Source organism: Trachemys scripta, chromosome 5, assembly GCF_013100865.1.
Source record: "Trachemys scripta elegans isolate TJP31775 chromosome 5, CAS_Tse_1.0, whole genome shotgun sequence".
Lineage (NCBI taxonomy): Eukaryota > Metazoa > Chordata > Testudines > Emydidae > Trachemys > Trachemys scripta.
The window spans coordinates 81,383,228-81,410,892 of NC_048302.1; the positions used below are offsets into that span (position 1 = coordinate 81,383,228).

At 39.1% G+C, this 27,665-nt stretch overlaps 1 long non-coding RNA gene across 2 annotated transcripts in view; it reads left to right on the forward strand.

The window, feature by feature from the left end:
• Positions 1 to 12,444: 12,444 nt before the first annotated feature.
• LOC117878554 overlaps positions 12,445 to 27,665 on the forward strand; it is a 36,437-nt gene continuing 21,216 nt past the window's right edge. For both annotated transcript variants that reach the window (XR_004646007.1, XR_004646006.1), the window contains exon 1: positions 12,445 to 12,802. This is a non-coding gene — a long non-coding RNA (uncharacterized LOC117878554). The remainder of the gene's footprint in view (positions 12,803 to 27,665) is intronic.

Sequence of the window (27,665 nt, forward strand, 5' to 3'; positions counted from 1 at the left end):
TAGAACACGGAATACAAAAGTTACTCTTTGGGATATGAATTTTTGAAAGTCTGTCTTCACTGACAACCAGCTTGCAGTGAGTCACTATTTTCCTCTCCTCATTTGGAAGGATGATGCAATTGGCACTGGTTATCCCACTGCTGGAAAAGCTCCTCTCACTGACCCCCTCTGTTCTCCAGCTTCCACCCCCAGATCTGTAAACTCACCATATTTGCTTCGAATGAATGATTCATGCATTCACAGCAGGGGTGGAATGTGATTACGCACTCTTACAAAAAAAAACCAGATCATCAATGGAATGGTACTGTAGGGGACAGAATCGTTGAATATGTATGGGCTATAACTTTAATCTATTGTTCAGTATCTTTAATATATAATCTTTCAGCAGACTGGAAAGGAAAATGGCCACAGAATCCCAGAAAGGCCCCTGAATTACAAAGCATTTAAGAGTTTGTCTTCATTCATATTTATATATACATAAACAATTCATACATCTATAAACAATATCAGTTTAGAAATAGTCAATCTAGTGCCACTAGTTCCTGCTGTTTTATAATGAAAAGCCACATACATTTATTGTGTTTTATGTTCTGAGGATAGCAACATACACACAATACTTTGCATTTGTGAGGGTAAAGGTTTTAATTTAAGGAAAAGGCCAAACATCTCTCTGGAACTCAGCTAATTTACCTTAGTCCTTGTGATTCTGACCCATGTTGCAATTTGAAAGAATAAACCAGTTTGGTGCACTTTTGTGGGTTTTATTAAATAGAATAAGCACGCAAATATTTAAATTAAACAAATATATCACTAAGGTTAAAGCTACTATTACTTCACTAAACTAAGAATGAAACAATACAATGATCAAATCAAGGTCACAACTTAGATTGAATCAATAGTTCAATGGGTGAATAATGATATTGGCTTAGATCATCAGTTTATCAAATCACGATATTAATTCAGTGGCTAATCAATTCATGAGGCTGACATAAGAAAGAATTGCCTTTTATTAATCCTGCATCAGGAGACTAAAGGAGGTATTGTTTTGCTTTAACCTAAAAATACCCAACTAAAAGATCCTGTCTCGACAGTGAAATCAAGTTAGCTGGTGTAGGACGTGACTGTCCATTTTGGTTTTAGACTACTGCCTGGAGCAGTAGACTCCACTTAGGTCTTAAAGAAGTATGGAAGCCAAATTGAATTCTTTAACCTACAATCTCAATGTCACTCCACATGTCCTCCTTAAATCTTACTGTTATGGCAGCTAATATTTTTCTCTGCTTATTCCGCAACCCACAGAGTATGCCAGCTTTACTAAGTGACTTCAGAACAGAATTAGTTGCTGAACAATGTTCACAGCTCACAATAGCAGCTTCAAATAATACTTCTATAACCAAGGAAACACTTTACTGATTAAGTGATAGATTTAGGGTTTAATCTAAGATAATGATTAATGCTGCTGTTTCCCCAAAAGACATGCATGAATGCACACATACATTCAGGCCACACATTCACATCCTAGAACAAAAAAGAAGCATAAAATAAAAATAAAAATATGAAACTGAGGGAAAAGGAAAAATAAGATATTTAAGGTAAAGAGTTTGAACTGCTTTAGGGTCTTGTGATCTTTGATTTACATGGCTGCAATTACTGTAATCAGGTGACAGAGTAGCTGGGTTAGAGCTTGACACCAGATGTGGAGGAGGGAGACTGGTCAGGAAGGCACAGCTTATAACTGAAGTCTTCACCTCTACTTCATCTGGGTAGCCTGCCTAGGGAAACTACAAGGGGTACTTCTCTGCTGTTGGTGAAATAAGAGATCACATAAACTAGTCTGCCTGGTCTTGACCCTTACAAGAGGCAACTCTCACTTACTTCACCTGAGGAGCCACATTCATTGTTTTGGGTCCAATTAGGTAGTCCAAATGCTCTAGTTACAGTTAGCCTGGTGTAATTTTGTCACAGTGGACAATGACTGTTGTCAGGGAAGATCCACTGTCACAACCACATGCTATGTATTCTCTTAGGACTTGCGTGGGACCCACTCTTGGGGAAGCTGCTACCAGTTTTCCATCTGGGGTAAATGGACATGGGGTCTACTTTTGGCATCAGTAGCTTATAAAAAGAAAAAATTCGCTCCTGCAGTCAGCTGCTTGGGGCAATCCTGCTCCTCCACGCCCCATGACTGAAGTTTCCTCCTTTTTAAAAGGCATTCTCCCCATCATACATGATTGACAGGGCAAGAAGGGTGGAGGTAGCACTACCACCAGGGCCTCTCTGGGCCCTTTCTCATCTGTGTGGGGCCATGGTGATATAGGAATGCTTCATTCATTGCAAATTGCGGCCAATGTCCAGTGCAGAGAAAGTCTAAAAGGACTAGCTCCCCAACGCACATGAGATCTGGGATATGGCTGGGGAACCTTTTGCCTATAAAAAGAAGGGGAGTTCTGAAGTTTTTGCTCCCCTCACAGAGAGCAGGGTGAGAGCATTCAGAAGTGAACTAAGTCCTAATGGTAAGGTTCAAGATGGTCTACTTCCAGTTATTGATTATATAAATGTGTGGGATGGAGGGGTGGATCAATAGTGCCCCTCCCCATTAAGTTAATAATGTTGCTGCTTGCCACATATGTCTGTCTTTCATTTACCAGTGTGCCCTGATCAGCTCCTTTCGTATCACTAGATATGCTCCTTGTCCAAATCACAATTGCCTTTTGTTTCTGGGACAGTATGAAGAAATCTCCACTGCCTACCCTGTATTATGAATGCCAAGACTGCTTAGTTCTCCAATGGTGCCAACCTGACACCATCACAGGGACTCAATTTATGTAAAAAAATAAATGACAACCTATGTCAAGGCTGGATCCCCACTTTGAACTTTAGGGTACAAATGTAGGGGCCTGCATGAAAACTTCTAAGCTTAACTACCAGCTTAGCTCTGGTTCCGCTGCCACCATTTCCCTCCCTGGGAAGCCTGAGAAACCTTTCACCAACTCCCTGGTGAGTACAGATCCAAACCCCTTGGATCTTAAAACAAGGAGAAATTAACCATTCCCCTCCTTCCTCCCACCAACTCCTGGTGAATACAGATCCAACCCCCTTGGATCTAAAACAAGGAGAAATTAACCATTCCCCTCCTTCCTCCCACCAACTCCTGGTGAATCAAGATCCAAACCCCTTGGATCTTAAAACAAGGAAAAATCAATCAGGTTCTTAAAAAGAAGGCTTTTAATTAAAGACAAAAGTAAAAATCATCTCTGTAAAATCAGTATGGAAATTAACCTTACAGGGTAATCAAACTTAAAGAGCTCAGAGGACTCCCCTCTAGTCTCAGGTTCAAAGTACAGCAAACAAAGATAAACACTCTAGTAAAAGGTACATTTACAAGTTGAGAAAACAAAGGAAAACTAACACGCATTGCCTGGCTATTTACTTACAAGTTTGAAATAGGAGAGACTTGTTTAGAAAGATGTGGAGAACCTGGATTGATGTCTGGTCCCTCTCAGTCCCGAGAACGAACACACTCCCAAACAAAGAACACAAACAAAAGCCTTCCCCCCACAAGATTTGAAAGTATCTTGTCCCCTTATTGGTCCTTTAGGTCAGATGCCAGCCAGGTTACCTGAGCTTCTTAACCCTTTACAGGGAAAAGGATTTTGGAGTCTCTGGCCAGGAGGGATTTTATAGTACTGTACACAGGACAGCTGTTACCCTTCCCTTTATAGTTATGACATACCCTCATTGAAATTTGGTCTAATATCGGTGTAGAAACAAATACACAATGTACATTTTATGATAAAAGTAATGCTAATGATTGGCATTTGCTATTGCTGATCAGCTTAGAAGCACTAATAGAATGGTATTCACATAGTATTCTAGCATTTCTCTTTGTGGGCAATCTACAGCCAAGGAATATAGAGGTATGTAAAATGAAAAAAAATGGTTGCTGAAATTTTGAACCTCTTAGAGGGATTGGATTGGTTCAAGGGATTTGGAAAACCCATATTGAGTCAAATATGGACCTGATTTGCCCATCACTAGTTCCTGACACTCTGAGCAAAGTGATTTTTTTCCAAACTAGTTTGAAATTCTCTTGTTTGAGAATGCACCTGTTTCTCAAAAAATCCTACTGGAGAACAGTCCTGTGCAGATGTGTAGAAACACAGCTGAGCAGAATATATTTTCTTCACTAATTTTCAAGTTTCAAAGAGAAGATCAATTCAAGAAGAACACTTTCACCATTCTCTTTTATAGAAAAATATAATATGTTCATGGTTAAATGTCCTCAGAAGTTTGTTTTATGGTTTTGCTTCATATTTCCCACAGCCACAAGGGACCACTCAAAAGAATGAATGAATACCACTGGTTCACAGAAATTAATTCTGGTTCTATTGAGCACAAAATGGCTGGTATTTATCATATTTTAAAGTGAAATATTTGTCTTGTTTCTGCCTTCAAAAGGAAATGGATGATATTTTATTTTAAAAAGTTAAAATAGAAAATGCCATTAACAGTTTGTACTGTTGTGTCTGGGCCAGAATTTCTACTGTAAACTAGGAACAAAACCAAAGAATTATTTACTTAAGAAATAAAGCATCTACCCAAAATTCATTTTAAATAAGTGGTTAGTGAACTATATTCAAATATTGCAAAAGATTTTCCATCTATAGCAATTCAACTTTGTTTAAAATATGCTATAACTATGATCACATCCTTTTTATGTTCTCTTTCAGTTAATATTGTAGCAAATGAGTTCTCTAGCAGGGATATGTGCCAAAATAGCAACTTTTAAATGGAAAGCAAATTTAAATTTGTAATTATGAGTATTTGTAAAAAAAACCCTTGATTCTTGCCCTGATTCAGCAGTCTTAAAGCTACCATTCTGTGTTAACAGAGTAATTTATGTGTACATTCATCAGCAGTTTTTTCTTTTAACCAGAATCAAGAATTTTAGTAAGATCTGGCCTTGATTCAGGGAATCATTGTTATTGAGGAGAGCAATCAAGCATATGCATAGACTGCATAGACTGTCGGTCCTTCATCAGTTGAGACTGAGCCGATCACAACATGTCTTCCAATTTTCTCTCGCTCTGGCCATCCTTCGCCATGCTTGTCTATATCTCCTTGGCTATGTCTACACTATGGGGGGATCGATTTCAGATACGCAAATTCAGCTACTGGAATAGCGTAGCTGAATTTGACGTATCTGATCCGACTTACCCCACTGTGAGGACGGCGGCAAATCGACCGCCGCGGCTCCCCCGTTGACGGCGCTTACTCCTACCTGGGCTGGTGGAGTACGTGTGTCGATTCGGGGATTGATTATCGTGTCCTGACAAGACGCAATAAATCAATCCCCGAGAGATCGATTTCTACCCGCCAAACCGAGCGGGTAGTGAAGACAAGCCCCTTGTTAGGAAATCATCTACCTCTTTGGAGGCCGACGGCGTGTTTGTTTCTGTTCTCGCGGATACCACTCGGATATAGCTCCGGTCCATCTGTTGTTGCTGAGTCGGGACACATGTCCCGCCCACCGCATTTTGCTGAGCCTGCTTTCAACAACAACATCTCGCACTCCAGACTGCTGCCTAATTAATTGGTTTAATAATTTGCTCACTGCTAGACAAAAAATCTTAATGAATAACGAATGTGATGATTTTTGCCAGTTTTCGGTTGACAACTTGTCCACAAACACATTACAATTTTATCAAATGTCATTATTTAAAATTACTCACTGAATAAATGCTACCAAAAAAATTGGATTTTAGCTTGATTACAAGTTCATTGTGAGATTTCAATATTCATAATTCAACTGTTTTTGATTGGAAACATAGATTGCATTATATGTCTCTTTCTTGAATAGATAAGTGTAAATCTTAACGTCTGGTTTCTGAGAATTATGGTAGCCGTATACAGGTTGAGTTTGGAGACCTCTAAGCTAAGCACTTAAAGGCCTTAACTCAAATGAGACTACTTAAAGACTCAAAGTTAAGCACATGCTCATGTTCTTTACTGGATTGCAGCCTTAATCTATACATTTTTCAAGAACTAAGCTTGATGCATCACAACCATAAAAGGGAATCACACGGGCTAAACTGTATACAGGTCTCTGAAAATGGAGCAAGAAGTGTTCATTTAGTAAACGATGAGTAGAATTTATACTTTATACTATAATTATGGTAGCACTGAACTGGAACTGAAGTAGATGAAAGTTTTAACATCGGTCCTAATTGTGGGTTTCTTTCTCCCAAGTTTCTGGTACTAGTGCTAATAAAGTTCCCTAGTTCAGACTCATTTCCTTGATCAGATAATTATCTACCCCTATAGATGGGATGGTGCTTTGATCACCACCAGACATCATTTTTGGTTTTACTATAACTCATAGAAGATAGCCAATATATTCACCAAAGTTCTCAGACACAACATGTATTCAGTTCAGACTTATTACAAGTCACAACCTTTCAAAAGGAAGGAAGGAACAAGTCAGAATTCCATTTCTAGAGTTTTATATAATTGATCTTGTTCTCAAGGTCATTTGAAGTGCTCCCTAGTTAAATGCAGGCTTGGATACTCCAACAGGGTTTTAAGAGTTTTGTTTATTTTTTGAAAAGGGAAAAAAACAAATTCTTTGGCTTTTTACTTCTACTTTTAGTATGACAGTAACAATTAAGTTTGGTTTGTTTCTCATACCAAATTAAGTATGGTATGTTTGATATTGTTTTTCTAAGGCCAAACAGCTATATTACACAGCTCCAAAGTAAAACACCTTCAAAATAACCAGGAGTACATTTTCAGTGTTTAGTTAACCATCAAAGTAAGGAAAACACAGCACGTGCTTTTTAAAGCAAAGAGTTCACAAGCCATGGCCTTTAGAAGATTTTCCCATGATTTGTTTATATTGGAATTTTCAAGTTGAATTTCATAAGCTGAGAATATCTTTTCTTGCTTCCTGTTACTAAGGGTAGGGGAAAAAAGCTTCCCAATGTAAGCATTCTCATTTCATGTAAAAATATTTATAATTTCAAGTTCTCACAAACCACTTTTTAGTTGATTGAGTTCCACAATATTATGGTTTTTCAGCCCTACTTTTTCTGGTGTTTCAGATTCTAAACAATCCCAAATTGCCTTACCCGTCATATAATTTAAGATTCTGAGTCATTCCACATTCCTCCCAGAAAGCTTTTTTTTAAACATGATTATATACTGTGAAAATGGATATGCTCATTTTTCAACCTGAATTTTCTATGGTTGCTGCCCTGCTACTATTTTAGCATTTTTTGAATGCACAGTCATTGCAACAATCATCTTATTTATAAGTAAACTACAGAAAAGTGATTACTTTTGGCTACAATTATATTTACAGCAGGGCCCAAATCCACAGCTGTAGCTGAGATGTGTTCAGTGGAATTTGGTGTACAAGCATGTTGGTGTGTGCATGCAAAGGTAGCACAGAGGACTCCCCAGATCCTAGGCCTGATGCACATTAGACCAGATCTCTGATGTAAATCTGAGTAGACTGAGGGCTACTTTAACTTTCACTGCCTGCAAACTATTCTAAAGGCAGCAAGGGATCAGTGGTGAAGATACACAAACATGTCCCTTTGGATTTGGAGCGTGGCTATCCCACATGAAGCCTGCAGACCCAGATTTAAGACCCATGGGTCATGACACTGGAGGAGGGGAGAAATAAAGGAGAGGGAATAACTTTGGGGGAAGAAACAGATGCAGTATATCCTGAGATGGGGCCTGCTAACTTCCCTGCCTACAAAGCAACAGTCCTAGGCCTTCTCCCTCAACAAGACAACTACTGATCGGAAGGAGTCTGCTGTGGGGTAAACAGCTATGGGGGAAGAGAGACTCACGGGATTGTAAGAGCACCTCCATTGTTTCTTGATGCTGCTTTCCACCCCATGACTTCTGAGGGTCTTGCAGCACTCATTTTAAATTATGCAATATCAACAGTTGCGTGTGTATGTTTTAATATAGGCGCAGCTTAGTTTTGAGTCCCTAATTAGATTCACATTAAAAATAAACTAACGTTCACTAGATACAAAATAAAGCACAATAATGAATCTTTCCCTTGTGATGGGAAAAGAGCTTGGGCAGTAGTTCTACTGTATATTATTGCTGAGCCAAGAATGTCCTTGGGATTCAAGTTTGATTAAAGCTTGAATAGATTGTGAAATCCTGACCTTGACCCTTAACTTCAGCACTGGCTCTAACAAACCAGAGCTCCCCCACTAAGTTTCACATTAGTACTTGGGAGATCCTTGGAAACTAATTGTGTAAGATTTTTGTTGTTGTTGTTGTTTTCAGTCAAGTTCTACTCTTTAAATCAAAGTCTCTAGCACCAGAAGATGTTGTACATTACTGGAAAGGGATCAAGTAAATACTGGAACACAGCCACAAAAGCTAAGAGAAAAAGAAACATGATAATGGAGACAGTTTTCTGTAGGGAACTTACAGGAAAATTAAAGTTGTGGGTGGGAGGGGAATCCAGGAATCTCTTCACTAGTATTTACCAATTTTCCAGCGTGCAGGCTGGTCTCCAGTTTAATATTGAACTTGTTGATTTTTGTGGATAAAAAAAAAAAAAGCTTAGTGAATATGCAGTTTTCAAGCCTTCCAGTCATCACATGAAGGTTTGATTAATGGAAAATTAAACTAATGACAAAGTTTTAGGGCCTGATCCTGCAAATTAGGTAACAACTCACATGAATAGAAACTAGATAACCTTACAGTTGTGAATAGGGACATGTGTTGTGTGTGTGTGTGTGTGTATACACAGTTTAAGAAATTATTTATGAATGCTCAATTTTTCTATGGATGTGTTTGCTCCATAGAGGCTGCCATACTTTTGTTGCTAAAAGGAGGTAAAGAAATCAAGACAATAATAAACTCATTAGTCAAGGACATCAATAGGAAAGCAATAGATTTTGACCCCAGATTGAGGGCAAGTTTAAATATATAATTTTTATAAGAATATGCAGGTAAATATAGTTTTGTTTTAATATCATTTTTATTTATTATTTTATTACCAATCTATGTCCAGGATTCAAAATCAGAACTAAGAGTCTAGTTCAGGGATCGTCAACCTTTGGCAAGCGGCCCATCAGGGATATCTGCTGGCAGGCCGGGACGGTTTGTTTACCTGCAGCATCCGCAGGTTCGGCCAATTGCAGCTCCCACTGGCCACGGTTCGCAGTTCCAGGCCAATGGGGGCTGCACATACCTCAGCCCATGCTGCTTCCCGCAGCCCCCATTGGCCTGGAACAGCAAACCACAGCCAGTGGGAGCTGCGATCGGCCGAACCTATGGATGCTGCAGATAAACAAACCGTCCCGGCCCGCCAGCAGATTTCCCTGATGGGCCGCGTGCCAAAGGTTGCCGATCCCTGGTCTAATTAGTGCTTTTTCCATTGACTTCCATGGAAAAAGAGAGTTTCTTTCTGTCCTGATTTGTCTGACTTACTGCTTGTCAACATTGCAGCTATTGTGGAATATATTTTATCTTTTGGTTTAGGTTAAGGCTAATTTTCTTTTATGTTGCTTTGAAAAAGTCCCCCCCCCTCGCATAAGATTCTCAAATTCTAAAATTTTGAAATTCACTGGAATTGTTTACCTTTAAAAAAAAAATGTATGCAGGTATTGTATACTTAATCTTTGTATGTTCAAACAGTGGCTAATAGATGAAATACAGAAGTGGTTTAGAAAGTCTCCTTAAAAACAAACAAACAAACAACAACAACAACAAAAACACGGCAAAACCCACAAGAGTTTAATGATTTAGGCCCCAGTCCTGCAAAGGAATTCATGTGCACATACCCTTTTGCCCACGTGGAATCCCATTGACTTCAGCTGGGCTCTGTGTGAGCAAAATTGTCCAGGTAGGTGGATCTCTTCACAGTATCCAAGTCCTCATATGCTTTAGTCACACATTTGTTATTGGTCTCAATGAAGGGGTTATTAGAAAAAGTTCTATGGCCTGTGATATACAGGGTGTCTGACTAGGTATCAGTGGTCCCATCCTGCCTTAAAAATCTATTAATCTATTTTACTACGTAACTTGTAGAATTTTTCCACCATCATCTTTTCCATCTCCCATTTCCCACTTCTCCTTTTTCTATTTGTTTGTATTCTTATTTGTATCCTATTATTTAAAAATGTGCAATTTCTCAGGTACCAGTGCAACTCTAGTTTATTGTACACCCTGCTGTTAATTGCTTTTATAGCTACACACCTCACTTTCACTACCTCAAGGACTGATTTTTGATCATGCTAGGGTATAAAATAGCATGAGATGAAAATCAGAACCTCCTCCTTGCACAACTTACATTTATTTTGCCACCCACTGAATATAAATTGCTGCCAGTTACTTTAAATTATAATTTATACCCATTTTCTGACAAACTACCACCACTTTTTACATCTCTGCTGAATTTAGCCCCAGATAACTAGGTTTTTACCACAGTAATGTGACTGACTGAACACAGCACTGAGCTTTCAAGATTTAAGGCTAAAAATCAAAAGAATGATAAATGGTGGTATAAGCTACATGTCCGCAAGCAAGTGTAAATTACAAGTGGATGTGGCATAACAGCTGGTAAAAAATGTGCAAGATTAACATGGGGTGCAATGAAATGTGTAAGATTAATTATGGGGCTTACACCTGGCTGTGCCCTCTTGTTGGTGGATTTTCCTGATCCTTTCTCACTTCTGTCCCCTCAGCTTGTAAATTAAGTACCCTTAATCACTGTGTAATGTACACCACCATTTATATTGCCTCTGAATTTGGCCCTGGAACTGGGATGCAGAGGGACTCCACCCTCACATCTTGGTTTGGACTTTGTAAATCCTGTATGCAGACCTGATTAAAACACATTATTAAATAGCTTCCCTATAGAAAATATGTCTCAGTAGGACCGATCAAAATTTTTTGAATTAAGGAGGTTCCCTGAGCCGCACTGTCTCAAAAAAGCTTTTTTTAGAAAAAGGAAAATGTTGTGAGATGGTGCTGATGTCTTAAAAGTTTTCATGTTTTAACATTTTTCTTTACATTTGTAATTGTCTTTTTTTAAACTAGGAATTACACATTGCCCCTTACTTGGGACTTATGACAAAATACAATGTAGCCCAGAACGAGCAACTATTGACTTGAGAAATAAAATTTGAACAATAGGACATAAATCCAAGTTTATTTTTCAGGATTCTAAAACTGTATTTTATCTTGGTACCTTGTCCTGCTCTTTTTCATTGGAAAATTATTCTGACTTTTAGAGTGAGGCAGAAAAGTATGAATCTGGATTGCCTGTTTTTTTATGCTATTAGGCTTGGGGCTTGCTGTGGAGGTCAGATCTATGTTTTTCATAAGATGCCCTGGTGTTTCTGGAGAATAAAAAGAAAGAGGACAACTGTATACACAAATAGTGGAAGGAAGATTCAGGCACCTGAGTGGACTTTCCCTTCCTAATATATACTTTAATTTGCTTTTTCCTCTTACCTAGATCTACATGCCACTCAATGTGTTTTTCAGAATTCACGTGATGTTGTAAGTAACTACATGGTATTATACTTGTCATCTATAACTGCTGATACTGGAAAGTGATGTAAGTGTCTTACCAGAGGGGATGTTTCTCCATTATTGTATTATTTATGTTTAAAGCAAGTTGGCAACAAGTGGTATAATGGTGAAGAGAGAAAACAAGGAATCTAGACTAAAGGCTTTTATGTAGTAAAATAAATTTGGGATTTGAAGACTGTTTGATGGCAGTTTAGTTTCAGTTAGCATATGGGAACATTTGCTACATTAGGTAGGTAGAATGGCATTGTAAGTATTGTCATTTCTGCGCACAGCTATTTAAAAATGTACTAAAAAGGAGGATTTGGGAGAAAGCCTCCTACTGGAAACACTTTATACAAAATAGTGCATTTTGGAAATAATCGAGAAAGAAAACATATTCCATCATCAGAGACTCAGAACAGAAGCAACACATTGCATCACAAGATTGCAACAAGTCAGAGGATACAATGTCAGTCTTAGCTATGTTGTTAACCAGTGTATAATTATTCTTAATGGCCCAACTGAAGGGATCTGTTGAGACAGTGACCAATTATTATGAATTGCTGTGATTTATATGGATAAATGTGGCAAGCATGAGTTTGGTATGGATTGGTATGTCTGAACGTGCTAGAGGTTTCTGGAAGCAGAATTCTCTTAGCATTAGATGAATGATGCGAAAAACGATTGGAGGTGCTGAAACTGCACTGGAATGGTTAACAACGGCTCTATGGGTGTGTGAGTTTTAACCCTGAACTTTGGAACATATCAGCAGAGAACCCGCTCACAAAGTAAAGAACATGTAAGATCATGTGATCAGTGGGCTTGGTGCTGACATGGGTCAAAATGAACCTTTTTGGATAACCTCATGCTGAGAGCTTAAGTGAATGATTTATGAGAGGGTAAACTATGGATGAGCTTTGGTCTGTGGGTCTGCTTTGCAATCCCTTTCAAAATTATGAAGAAAACCAGTAATAAATGCCTACGAGCCATATTTCTGGAACATGTGATTCCTTTGAGAACAAAAAGGTATATAAATGCTAAGCAAAGTAAATGAGTCAGATCAATTCCCCAATTAACATCCAAAGAGGTTCGAGACTGTGAGAAGGAAGTCATTGGGGTAACCGAGACCCCGCCTCGAGGGACCTTAGAACCAGAGGTCATCTGGGTAACTAGGGCCCTGCTTTGAGGGACAGACCAAGTGCCAGAGAGGAGAAAGAAGAAAGAGAAGTAGTCTCCAGCAGATCAGGTAGATATATCTGCTTTGTTTGCCAACCAGGATACTGTGTAAGGCCAACATAGTTACTGAGGGTTTAGGCTTGGGGAACTGAGGCATATAGAAAAAAATATATACCATATCACCTTAACTGCTTGTGTGATTCTCTCTCAAATAAATGACTGTGCATTAAGCGTATTGGTTTCTGAATTCTCACTGATACCGGTAAACACCTGCCCAACTGTGGACCATTAAAAGATCCGTTTCAACAGGATCTATCTGCAGATCCCACCTGGAGGGTATGAAAACTTGCATGGCTATAAAGCAAAAGCATATTACACATCTGTATAGTCTTATTTTAACTCTGTCCTGCTATATAATTCTTAGCTATGTATATCACGTAGAATAACTAAGTCATTTATTTTGGTTACAATTTTTTATTAAAATTCAATTTGTAAATATTTTATAAAGGGTTAATACTTGATTTATAGTTGAGTTAATAAAAAGTTAGTCAATTGTTATAGAATATAACAGGACAATATGTTGCTTATTGTCATGGGTTTTAACTACTGAGATAACACCTTCTGTGTTCTCGATCATTTATAAATACATACTACTACCAACAACTATATACAAGAAACCCATGGATTGGCATACTTACCTTCACAGATCCAGTAACCACCCCAAACACACCAACTAATCTGTTAAATACAGCCAGGCAATCGGATACTACAGAATATGCTCCCCAGAGAAATTCTGGGAGGCACACTTAAAACCGCCTCCACCAAACAAGGACACTATACCAGAGAAGTAGATTACACCATGGAAGGGGCCACCCAAATACCCCAAGAGAACCTGCTTCAGTACAGACTCCCCTGCCACCAACTGCACACCCATAATTGTCATCTACCACTTGACACTGGAACTCATACAGGTTGTCATTAAACAATTATGACCAATACTGAAAGATATCTTTTCTGAACTCCCTCTTCTGACAGTCAGACAATCTCCCCAACCTTGCCAAGCTTGTCATTGGAAGAAAGCTCCCACAGATCAAGACCCACCAACTCAAAGCTGCACCAGACCCTGCCATAACAACAGATGCAAAATCTGCAGACATATCTCCACTTCTATGATGATCTATACCCCCTGCAACATACTTGTTAAGATCCCCGGGTCCCTCACATGCCTGTCACAACATATGTTTTATCTCCCCCAGTGTATTAAATGCCCCCAGTAACATCTATGTGGGTGAAACCAGACAATCACTATGGTTTTCAATGAACTCATACAGTAAAATGATAAAATTCAAGAACACCATATTACCCATAGGTAAACACTTTTCACAAAATGATCACTCCATATCTGACCTCTCAGTTCTGGTCCTCAAAGGAAACCTCCATAACACTTCCAAAAGACGAGCCTAGGAGCTTAAAATCATAACTTTGTTACACCCTGAAAATCATAGATTCAGAAACAGTGGATTAATAGCTCATTAAAATAGTCTGTTTCCTACTAACCAACCCTTTGTTGTCCTATGATTGCAGAGGTGTTGACTGCCCACTTCTCCTAGAATGGTCTCTTACAACATGTTAACTCTTTATGCTAAACAATCTGTTCCACCGTTTATTAACTGAGATACTCTTGAGTGTCTTTCCCAGACCTGAAGAAGAGTTCTGTATAAGCTTGAAAGCTTGTCTCTTTCACCAACAAAAGTTGGTCCTATAAAAGGTATTGCCCCCCTTGTCTCTCTAATGTATTGCTAATGTCTGCAACATGCTGTCACCTTCTGGAGTGCATCACAGGCCAGTGACAGGTTGTGTCACTACCTGCCCTATAATTCTGAGTGCCTTCAGTGCTCCAGGTTGTGGACTACAACAGCAGACAAGCTGTAGCACTGAGTATCTCTGTGTTAAGCAACTCGGGCTCAGCACTCTCAGTCCAGCAGCTCTCTTGTTACACCCCAACCACACTCTGGCATTCACCAACTAGGGGTCATCTTCCCAGGTGTAACCAAACACCCCTCCTGGTCCCAAATTTCCCCCAAACCATGTGTTCTGCAATGTCCAGGCCTTTCCTGGACCATTCAGAGGAATAAGGTGGTTTGTTTGCTCCCATAAAGAAACAACTTGCACAGTTTATCATTTTAACTCAAGTTAACAATCACTTAAATTCAAACAGCATTGGGCTGGTTTAGAATAAAAGTAAAACAAGTTTATCAACAAAAGGAGATAGGATTTTAAGTGAATTCAAGTATAAAGGGTAGAGTTAGAAATGGTTACAAACAAATGAAAGTGAAAAATGTTTTCTAGAGACTATGTCTTAACAAATCTATAGCCTTGGTTCAAGGTAAGATTCTTACCACACTTCCTTCCAGCAAGATGGCTGATCCTCCCTCTCTCCCTTCTTTTGTCAGGATCACTCCCCAAAGACAAAGTGCTTGGTTCCTTTGTCTTCTTAAGTGAAAGATAATGTAGAGTTCTTTGCCCCTCTCTTTGATAGTCGAGTGAACCTTTGAAATAGATTTTTCTGATGTTTACCTGCCCCCCCCCAATAAAGTTCACTATGAAGAAGGAGACATGGAGTCTGGTACTGAAGGAAGTTCCATGTTGGTTTCTTCCTCCACAGGTGTTTGCTAAAAGGCAAATTGATCTGTTCCTGCCCTCTTTGATGCAAATGAATGGCCACTTGACATGTGATTGCTAGTAGATTCTGATGACACCTGGCTGGAGGCATTGCCTGTCTTTTGCCTGGGAGAAACCTGTTTACACACTCCCCAGACTTGTCTGGAAAACATATTTTGTTTTCACATTTCTTTCATATTTGTATGGCCTCTTGGGAATGTACTATACAGACAACATGCAATAATATTAATGATCAGTTTATTTGTTTTCCAAAGTTACATGAGACTTATCAGATACACTTTATAACTTTAATGCATTGGAGTACACTCAACTGGTCAGGCCAGCTGAAACTCACTACCAGATACCAGTAAGCCCTTGCTCTCTTGCACTGAGATAATGTTAGGATCACACATGCTCATAAGATCTATTAATCTTTTATAGAAACCTTTCTAAGCTATTTTAAAATGGTACCTTAACAGAAAATGACCCCTTATTTTATGTGAAATATCATTAAAAATGAAAAAACTGAGTTTTAGTACGTGCATTATGTAATAGCAACATCTCCTTAGGATGCATGGTTATCCAGTTTCAACTATTTTAAAATTAATAGTAGTACTGTAAATCTGAACTGATGTTGTAAACCTAGTTGCAACAATGGTTACATGAACATTGGATACTAAGAAATAGATAAACCATATTTTTGAGGTTACGTGTCTGTATAGTGGCTACATACTTATTAATTATTTGGGAAATTTCAGGATGGAAGTTAAGAATTGGAGGAAAAGCAAGGAGAAGATTGGAGCTTTTCATGGTGTGTGTGTGTGTGTGTGTGTGTGTGCATGCATGCACGTGTGTGTTATGGTCTCCCCTTGATGAAATTTTGGAAGATAACCGCCTTGCAAGTCCACCTTTACACTTTATGTGTCATGTAACCACATAATATTGGACTCATCTGTATCTGAATTACATGATCTAATTCACAGCAAATATGTACACGTAATTTACCCTTTTTCTGATTGAAGAGTGTCCCCAAGCAGATCACTATTCCCTCCTATTTATTATTAAAACTTACCCTTTAAAAATGTCTTTTCTCTTGGGACTGATCAGGAACAACTCACTATGGATATTTGATTCTCAATATGTGAGCTGTGTTGGAGTTAGATGTGGTTGGTCACATAAGTCACATGTTACTGTTTCTGCACTCTGGTGGTGTCAGTGTAAGATTTATACTCTTGAGGAGCATGTGAAGAAGTCATTGCAACAATGAATCTCTCAGGGAGAGGAAGAAGTTTAGGTAGGGAAACTATAATACACAATTAGGGGGGAGGGCTAGCTCAGTGGTTTGAGCATTGGCCTGCTAAACCCAGCATTGTGAGTTCAATCCTTGAGGGGGACCACTTAGGGATCTGGGGCAAAATTGGTACTTGGTCCTGCTAGTGAAGGCAGGGGGCTGGAGATAGGATATCTTTTTTAATTTAATTGGGGAGTTATATAACATTTTTAAAGTTTTCATTTCTTGGCTATGCTAGCTTTGCCTAAAGCCTCATTCCTGAATATAATAAGTTACTTCAAAATTTAATGGCTGGATGTAGATTTTAGATTTGTCTCTCATCACATTTATACATGTAACTGTACAAGCATGCTCTCTTGTTTGCACCTTGGCTGGCTCATGAAATGGACAGTGTGCCACAACTCTGGCAAGGGGTTTTGAGAACATTGGCCCCTGCTGTGTTAAACTGGGTTTGATTCCATACAAAATTGTCATGTGCACTGCGTTTTTGTCTATATTTTTCTATCCTTTTTATTCTGACACCCATCACCGCAATATTTAAGTACTTTCCATGTAAAAATCAATAACAATAAAGTTCCTCGTGGAATTTATGGCATCTCTGGCCTGTCTCCATTTTGGGGGGTCAAAACTCTGTATGGGGTAGGGTTTTTTTTAAACAAAGATTTTATTAATTTATTTTTTGTTTCTTTAGTAGGGGTTTACAGGTAGCAAAGATTGTCAGTGTTGGGGCATTCTTATAGTGGAAAGCCTTTTTTTTAGAGGAAGGTTTTGAAGCAAAGACTGTCAGAATGTAAATTCTCCTGGGGCACCTGCAATGGCTTCAGGGATGGTGTAAATTAGAGCAACCTATGAGCTGCTCTAATTTATGCCAGCTAAACATAATCTGCAATGGACTATATACCAGTCTGTGGAGCGCCCTCTGGCTATGTCCCTGCCCCACTCAGTGCTGGGTTGTGGGATAGGACACTGGAAGGAATCCTCACCTAGTCCATTATAGTTGCTTTCCATCCTGCTAGAGAGGCATAAAGGAGTTGGAACGTAACTGAGAATTTTGCCCCCAAATTCATTTATTTACAACCATTCATGTGAATCTGACTCAAAATGATTTCCTGTTCATGGAAAATGAACACAATAGTGGGCTGAGCATAGCCAAAACAAATTGAAATACGTGTGGAAATGCTTTTGTGGTATTCTCCCAATTCTACACTCTGCCATAGACCATAGAAAGAAGATAAACAATGAAAAATAACTGCTAGTTTCTCTACAGATAGAATAGCGTCCACTATAGGAACTCAAAAACATGTTACAAATTTAACTTTGCTTACAACCGTTTATCAAATTTGATACAAAAGGATAAAGCACTCCAGGAAAATATTCATTTTATGTTTTATTCATGCTTTTTATGAATTGGTTGCGATAATATATATACCTTTCCATTTACTTCCAAGAAGTTCATGTAATTATAATTGTGAAAGATAAAATATAATGCTAGAAATAGGGATGAGTGATTAGCATAAGGTATGTACCAATCAAACTTTCTCTTCAGAAATCCCTTCTTCTTCCTTTAAGAGATAATAATTATTTTTTATTCAAAGTAGTTTACAGCAACGGAATGTGCATCCCTTTGACAGCTTTTGCATTTCATTTCAAATGAGATGCCTGGCAATAAACAATGTTACCCACCTTCGTTCTACCTCATTAATTACAAGTGAGATTTCACAGCTGTAATTTTTCATGGTCATTCAAGCAATAATCCTTAAAGGGATTTATTACTGAAGTAAAGGGTTTGTTTCTTTTTATTCCAAACTTTCTTTAAAGAATTAAACTTTTTTTTCATAATGTACTTTTCTACTTGAATTGAAGAATTTTATCTCTTAATAGATGACAAAGCTTTATCCACATCTTTTTAATGTATGGAAAAAGTGTTCTAGACATTCTCTTAATGGAACTATGAGAATGGGAAATCAGGACCAATTTCTTTCCAAGGCTCAATTTGAGACAAAGACATAGCATAAAACGACTGACTTTTTTAATGTGCAGTTTCCTCAATAAATGGGCATTGACTGGGTTCACGGTATGTATAAGCCTCTAAAATCTGGTTTGGTTCATATTAGTTCAAATGAGGATGAAGAGAAGAAACTTCAAATAAATGCCCATCCCACAAACTCATTTTCAACAGTTGAAAAAATACATCAGAATCAAAAACTGGCACAAAAACAATACTTTCTCTTTGTAAGCTTCCTTTTCTAATGATCATGCCTGGCCAAAACACTGGTTGATTTGTGTGATTCAGGATAATGCCCAGAGCACAGGACATAGAAAATAATGTATTTCCACTGTGGCAAATTAAGAAGAAAGGAGTCTGATTTCCTCATTTTGACTTTAATTTCCTCTATGTTGGGGCAATACTGGAACTGAGTTGCAATTTTAACTCTTCCTGTATCTGCTTTGTGCTAACCATGAAAAGGGAAGTACAATAATGGAGAGCAAAAATAGAGCTGAAGTCCTTATTGAGGCAAAACTCTCTTACACTAGAAAAATTAACTCAAGTGAGAATCACAGGGTCAGGCCCATGGACAGTTATTAAGGGCCTGATACTAATACCTGTGCACTGAATTGTGCCATATACCATGTGAACTCCTATGTGTGACTTGGAATGCTTTTGCATAAGGTGTGACTCAGGAAGAGCAAGGGTATTAAAATCTGATTTTAGAATGCGACAGTTGATCCTCCTACTGAATTAGCATCCAATATCGCTACTTTGTTCTTGTCATTCCAACATATGAGCTGGAGTCTGAAATTTCTTATACAAGATCTTGACAAACCCACTTCAGGTAGAAGATTATTTTTTATAGATAAAAAAGTGGGCCTTCCTGTTTAACTGTTTTATATCTGAACCTAAGTTGAAGAGAAAAAACTTCAATGAATATTAGCTGCCAACAGGCCTCTTGACACCACAGTTTATCGTTTTTGTTTTCATTATTTCACGTGACTCAGGTTCAAGCATCTCCTTCAGCATTTAGTTTCTTTGAGTACCCTTCCTGTTTTTACAGGTAAGAACAATTAGTTTTAGATCTTCTGACAAATAGTTGGAACAATGCCAGAATGAGCAGGAACATCTACAAAGTTATTTATTCTCATCTTCCAAAGGAACAAGATGACTTTCCTGATTCCTTTTTTCCACTGACTGGATTATGACTACAGCGCATAATTTGTTGTCTTTGAGCAGTAGTTCTCAACCTCTGGCCCAATCAGCACACAGCTGCGGGCCATGTGACATCCTCATGGCCACACAGATAGTATATCTATATATTGTGTGTGGATGTGGCCAACATAACACATAGAGAGCTGCATATGTGTCCCACAATGGTAAATAGATTGAGAACCACTGGCTTAGAGTCTTCAGAAAGGATATATGAAGTTTCTTCAATCTAGTTTTTAGTGCAGAATATGAGGTCTGGTTAGTACTAGTTTAATTTCTTTATCTACTTCTTGACCTCCAAAGAGTTTTATTTTCCAGAAAAAAAATCTCATCTTAGAAAGATGGTATTCAGACTACTTTTTCTGAATCTTACATTATATGGAGGTTAATATTGACTTAGTGTGGTTCAGCAGATATGGAATTCTTTTTCTGATGAGTGGACTCTGACACCTTTTTTGGTGAAATGACAAGTTTGGTTGATAAAGGTAATAGTGTTGATGTAATATACTTAGACTTCTGTAAGGCATTTGTCTTGGTACCAAAAGACATTTTGATTAAAAAACTAGAATGATATAAAGTTAACATGGCAGTCATTAAATGGATTAAAAACTGACTAACGGAGAGGTCTCAAAATGTAACTGCAAATGAGGAATAGACATATGTCTATCTATCTATCTAAAATCAGCTGAACAATGTGACACTGTGACCAAAATGTAATCCTGGGATGCATAAACAGGGGAATCTTGAGTAGGAATAGAGAGGTTATTTTGCCTGTGTATTTGGTACTGGCTTGACCACTGCTGGAATACTGTGTCCAGTTCTGGTGTTGTAATTTAAGAAGGATGTTGACAAATTGAAGAGGAGTCAGAGAAGAGCCACAAGAATGATTAAATGATTAAAAAACTATGTCTTCCAGTGATAGACTCAAGAAGCTCAATACACTGAGCTTAAAAAAGAAAAGATTAAAGGGTGACCTGATTAGTCAATAAGTGCCTACATATTTAATAATGTGCTCTTCAATCTAGCAGAGAAAGGTATAGCATGATCCAATGGCTGGAAGTTGAAGCTAGACAAATTCAGACTGGAAATAAGGCATATATTTTGACATAATTTACCAAGGCTGGTGGTGGATTCTCCATCACTGACAATTTTTAAAATCAAGATTGGATGTTTTTCTACAAGATATGCTCTAGGAATTATTTTGGGGATGACCTACAACCTGTGCACTTCAGGAAGCCAGACTAGAGGATCACAGTATTCCCTTGTGACCTTGGAATCTATGAACTCAAGAGATTTAGGTAGTTTTCTTGGTTCTACCACTGGCTGGTTGACTGATCTTGAGCAAGTCACTTTGCCTTTCTATGTATCAGTTTCCCCATTGAAAATGGGGATAAAGAGACTTACATCTTTAATAAAGTGCTTTGAAAGCTATGGATGAAAATCACTATAACAGACATTGGTGGGTATTATTATTAGTTTTAGAATGGCATTTTAAATTACAGAACTGTGAACTAATTAGAAGGCATACCTGAAGTGCAACTCCTAACTTTGATGAGAGCAATTTTGTCATTGTTACTGTACCTTTCATCTTGCTTCATACATACAGTATAATCAATCTCAATCTCTCTTATATAAAAACAGACACTGCTGTATCCTACAGCTGCAAGGTATTGAAAAGACATTTCCTAGATATGGAGACCACTCAGATTCATAGCAGTGGAAAAAGTGGAAGGAAATTGGTACAATGATTAAGGAGAACCCATATGTCAGGAATGAAGGCCTGCAACTGAGCCTGGGATAGCTAGTTCAGTCTCCAGGTAGACTAATGAGCCCAGATGGGCTGCAGCAGGGCAGTTTGATTGGCCAACACACCTGATTGGTGGAAGGGAGCCATCAGGCATCCTCTTAAGCCCAGCAGCACCAGCAGGTCATTGGCTGCTCAATGCTTCCCCCACAATCACAATCAATCCTGTTCCTGCCTTCCACCTGCCTTGTTCCCAGCCTTGCTCCTGCATTGTTTCCAGCTATACTCTTGCCTTGTTCCCACCAAGGCCCAACTCTTGCCCCTGCCTAATCCCCTGCTTCTCTCTCTAATGTGTCCTGGTTCCTGACCCTTGGCTCCAGCTCTTGACCATTCCTTGCTCCAGCACTAACCCTGAGTTTTGATTTCCAATCCCTCCTTGTTCTGGCTTCAACCACAAGGTCAGATCACTCACTTTCCAGTCCTGACACCACATGAACTTCTTCTCATGGAATATTTCATGTTTGCTGGGATACTAGATGAAGACTTAGTTCTAACAATATTTTCTTGCCTTCTATTTGATCTTCTGTAAAACTCTAAGTCACAACAATATTTTTCTGAATTCTTTAGTTGTTTTTTTAAAAAATATTGTTCAACCATATGTTGGTTTGGATTAGCTGGTTTTGAAAGGTGTTCCCATTTGATGTAGGTACTGCCTCTGCAGATGTCAAAGCAACATGATCAACGGTCAGGAAACTCCATGGAAATAGAAGATGTTTAATTCCTTTATTATATTTGAAATACATTACACATTCTGACTGATGCTTAGAGGGAGGGTAGAGAGAGAAGGATGATTGCCCCCTTCACAGAAAAATGACTGGATGAGAGGATGGCAGGGGAGGAATCATGGTTTTGTTTTGTTTTTTAAACACTGGGGGTGTGGCGGGGGGGATGGTGGACCAATGTTGGCTCCCATGGAGGAGCAGAGGGTTGTCTTCCAAAGCTTACAGCTTCTCCAAGATCTGCTGGAGAAACACTGTCTTCTTAGAGGAGGCCCAGTGCCTCCACACTGGTTCTAAGATCTCCACTTTGCCCAGGTTGTGATACTCCAGTAGATCCACATGACCAAGGATTTCCCCTGACAGCAGATGCCACCACAAACTTCTCTCAAAGTGGAGTTCCCCAGCAGTCTTGGGCTGCATTAACGTGGGGGCAGATTTACCAGGTGAATGGGGGCAGATTTACCTGTGTGTCTAGTTGGTAAAACATGCATATCCTCTGGTACTTCCCTATGCATATCATAGTTCTTTGTAGGGAACCAGCAGGGATGTCTTTCTTGCTCCTATCACCAAGCAAGTAGCATGCAGTGTCCCTCTGCACAGATCCTGGTGACACTGTTCCTTCCCCTACTAATCCAGTGTAATCTGGTCTCAAGGCTACTTCCCCACTTTGAACTTTAGGGTACAAATGTGGGAGCCTGCATTAAAACTTCTAAGCTTAACTACCAGCTTAGATCTGGTCCGCTGCCACCATTCCCAAGTGGATTCCCTTCCCTGGGAAGCCTTGAGAAACTTTTCACCAATTCCCTGGTGAATACAGATCCAAGCAGGGAGAAATGAACCATCCCCCCTCCTTCCTTTCACCAACTCCTGGTGAATACAGATCCAACCCCCTTGGATCTAAAAACAAGGAAAAATCAATCAGGTTCTAAAAAGAAAGCTTTTAATTAAAGAAAAAGGTAAAAATCATCTCTGTAAAATCAGTATGGAAAATAACTTTACAGGGTAATCAAACTTAAAGAACTCAGAGGACTTCCCTCTAGCCTCAGGTTCAAAGTATAGCAAACAAAGATAAACACTCTAGTAAAAGGTACATTTACAAGTTGAGAAAACAAAGGAAAACTAACACGTCTTGCCTGGCTATTTACTTACAAGTTTGAAATAGGAGAGACTTGTTTAGAAAGATGTGGAGAACCTGGATTGATGCCTGGTCCCTCTCAGTCCCAAGAGCGAACAACAACCAAAACAAAGAGCACAAACAAAAGCCTTTCCCTGCCCCCCCAGATTTGAAAGTATCTTGTCCCCTTATTGGTCCTTTGGGTCAGGTGTCAGCCAGGTTACCCGAGCTTCTTAACCCTTTACAGGTAAAAGGATTTTGGAGTCTCTGGCCAGGAGGGATTTTATGGCACTGTACATAGGAGAGCTGTTACCCTTCCCTTTATAGTTATGACATCTGGTGATTCACCATTGATGATTATACCCTATAAGCCTACAAAATTATAAAGTCCAGGCAACCCCTTTCAAAAATAGTATACATTTCTTGGAGTGGAGTGGAGAGAATTTAGCACAGGCACACAAAAGTCTACTCATCCACTTTACCAGGAAGAGGTTTTAACAAGCAAGTGAGATGTAATTAGTTTTCTGATTATCATCATGGTGAAAAGCAGTAGTAAAATTCTGGTCCCACTAAAATCAAGGGGAGTTTTGCCATTGATTAAAATGGAACCAGAATTCCAGGTGAAGATATATATTTCCTGGGCTTTTAAATTTTCCTAAGTATTAATTAGGAAGAAAGCGTAACTGTTCATGACAAGAATTAAGACACACTTAGAGACAAAAGATTTGAATGAAACAAAAAGAGTCTTTTCAGGGACCCAGTTTGATGCCTTTGGTTTTTCAACTCTGTCTCTTATTTTTAATCTTATTCTTTGATGTTTGTGTTTACAATAAATGCTCTTTTTTAGGCAGAAGATGTGCATTTTTCCTGCACTGAAATATATCTAGATCTAAACAAAAGGAAAATATTTGTATTTATTCATTTAATGTCTAGATCCTTGATGGGCTAAGAGCATGAGATGAGAGCTCTACCTAACTAGTTAATTTCTACAGATCTTTCAACTTCCCAAGTCAAAGTTCATAAATATAATAATAACTCATGATTAACATAGCTGCAGATGAAATAAATAGAGTATCACTTGCTTATTTTTAAGAGTAAGTGGTAGGATGACTTACTTCCTAGAAGAAAGTGCTTCTCAATACCTGCTGGTATAGTAATGGAGTTAGATATCCGGTACATTCAATCTATAATAATGTAGTTTATGGTCATTCAAGAACAAAATCAAAACCTGATTTACATTCACGCTAAAGCCCTTTTATGCACCTTTATGGTGTAAAGTTGATGCAAATACACAAAACTATTTTAAGATCCCTTTACACTGCAAGAATTATGTAAAGAGCCTTGGTATAAAGCTGAAACAGCTTCACTGTATTTAGGGAAAATGTTAAGTAACTATATCATGTGATTTTTCCATAAAAAATAAAAATAAGATATCCACTTTTTCAAAAAGCTATAGGAATATCAAAGAATATATAGAGCATTCTGAGAGACCCTTTTAAAAATAATAGTCGTCTCAGAATCCTTATTTTCCATTGGTTTATGAGAAAGTAGCTGATGGTCATTGCCGTTTCAGACAGCCTCTCTTGTTGCTCTTGCAAGCTGGATAATGCAGCCAACAGACAACTGCATGTAGACCCCTTTGTACATCTGACATACGCTGTCTATTTGGATTGATGTTCATTGTAGAAGTACATAGATTTCCTCCTCCAATAGCAAATGGGCAGGAGAGGGCCTTTGGGGAGATTCCCATCATGGAGTGTTTCACAATGTTCCTCTTGGGGGTAGGGTTGTCTGCCCCATCATAGAACAAGTGGGTGGTTGTTCCATGGTGGGATGGCAATCTTGCCTTGCAATGGAACAGTCGAGAACAGTATAATTCCCAACCTTTTTACACTGAGACCTCCTTTGGTCTGGGGGAAGGGTGGTCAGGTGCTATCCCAGAGGTGGGTAAGTTGCAGAGACTGTGCTCTGCACTCACCCTGCATTGGCAGCTCCTGTGGCTTCTGTCACATGGGGCTGGCTGGTCTTGGCTCCATGCTCTGGGAATCATGACCTGACCCCTGGCACATAGGATCTCAGCACCGCTCAGATGTCCGCTCTGTCCACTCTGATGGGGAAAGGGAAGAGAGTAGCCAGGCCAAATTTGAGTCTGGCAACGGCACTGAGATTCTCAGCAAATTCAGATCACTAGTGCCCCTATGCATAATTACCCCAAAGGAACTTTTCATTCTCTAAGCAACTACAAATGAGATAGTGCACAGTCTATGTGTAAATTCTCAGGGTGTCTCATCTAGAAGAATTTGCTGCAAGTTATAACAGATTAATCATAACCATTTGAGAATTCCAAATGTATAGGGGAAGTTATTAATAGGCAGGGTGTGTGTTAAAAAGACCCTTTGGCAATGCACCAATAGCATTAGTTGAAATAGGCAAATCTTTTCCTGCATTTCTTTGTACTGAAATAACTCTATGGGCAAATACATCAGAATAGTATGGGGATTAACCAAATCATCTTTCAAAACTGATGTCTTTCAAAGCCGTATTCAGGAATTGGAATGGTAATTGTTTAGTACAATAAGTTCAAAGTTGCATGAAAAACTCAAGCATGGAACATGACTTTTCATTTTTGTTTTGTTTAGTGTAAAGTACTGGATTGACAGCCCTGAGGACTAAATCTTATTTACAGAATGGACAGTGGCAGCACACATTTTCCCACCACCGTTTCCAGTAATGCAATAAATGTTTATCTTTACAAGGGTCTTGCTAATAATAAATCACCTCAGTCACCAATACATATCACATTTCCTGAGTAAAATCATCTATTAATTCCATATTCTTCCCCACTCCTGCAAACCCCTCTGTCCTTCCACCTGCCACACTCCACCAGGTTTCCAACTCCAGCACCTCATGGTGGATCCTCTAATTGGCTCCCTTACTTGGGAACTGTTCCTTAGAGTGGCTGCAATAGTGGTAGGCACATGTCCTATGGCCACTAGCTAGTAAGTGCTTGGTCAGAATGAAACAAGGTCCATTCAGTGATAGGCTGGGTGAGAAAGGGTTCCCTCTGCTTCTTGGGATGAGTGAGTCTTCCCTGCTCTTAAATTGATGTATGCACAAGTGTCAAGTGAAAGACTGATCTCTGTGGCTAGAGTCTGGGGTGGGCCAGGCAAAAGTGCAGATTTTGACTGCTTCTTTGAACTCTAAATGGAGATTGGGCAGAGAGAGGTAGGTGATAGTGGCTGGAGGACTCCACTCAGTGCAGCATTAGTTGAACCTACCTCCTCTCCCCTTCCTGTTGGGGCAGCTGGGAGTATGTGAGGTTAAGTAGGGACAGAGGCAGGATGGATGTTGCCCTTGCAGAAGCTGCAACAGCACTGGGTACACACATAATGCAGCTGGTGCGGAAGGGCTAGGTTGTATCTATTTGGCATAACTCTGTGTAACAGAGAAGGGTGCATGTGTGCAGATTGCACTATTAATATGCTTACTGCTCTCCTGGTGTTCCAGGCTGTGCTGCAGCTGGTACAGAATAAGGGAAGGGTCATGCTCTGCTTTTTCAAAATCCTCTTTAGGTCAATGTGCACACCCAGAGACTATAATTGTTCTTGACCCTTCAGGGAGATAACTTCTTATACATTTACCCCTCTTCCCACATATGCAAGGGCAGGGACAATCAAGTTCTGAGTGAGCAGCATCAGAAGTGATTTTAACAAGCAGAGCTGTCTTTTTTGACTGGGCCTTCAAAATAAATATTTGCCGACTTTCCTTCTTCCCCTCCACAGACATGATTAGTTCCTATGCAGCATAATCAATCCATGGTGGGAAGGTTAACTTTGCTGAGAAAAGGTCTAGAAGTTTACTTTGAAAACCAGAGACTAGCTTTCAAAAATAATTGTTTAGAGATGCTGAGAACCAACACCTTGAACTGAGCTTTATGGGAGCTGTGGGTGCTCAGCACTTCTTAAAACCAGGCCCTGAGATTCTCCAACACTAAACACAAAACTCAGCTCTCCTATTAAGGGGCTTGTGAGAACTTCCTCCAGCTCATCAATGAATGTTCCTCGACCATCATCTGGAGGACCCCTGCTAAGAAGTTCATGTTCTGTGCCCATTTGAGTTTTGGCCTTGCAGTTGAAGAAGGG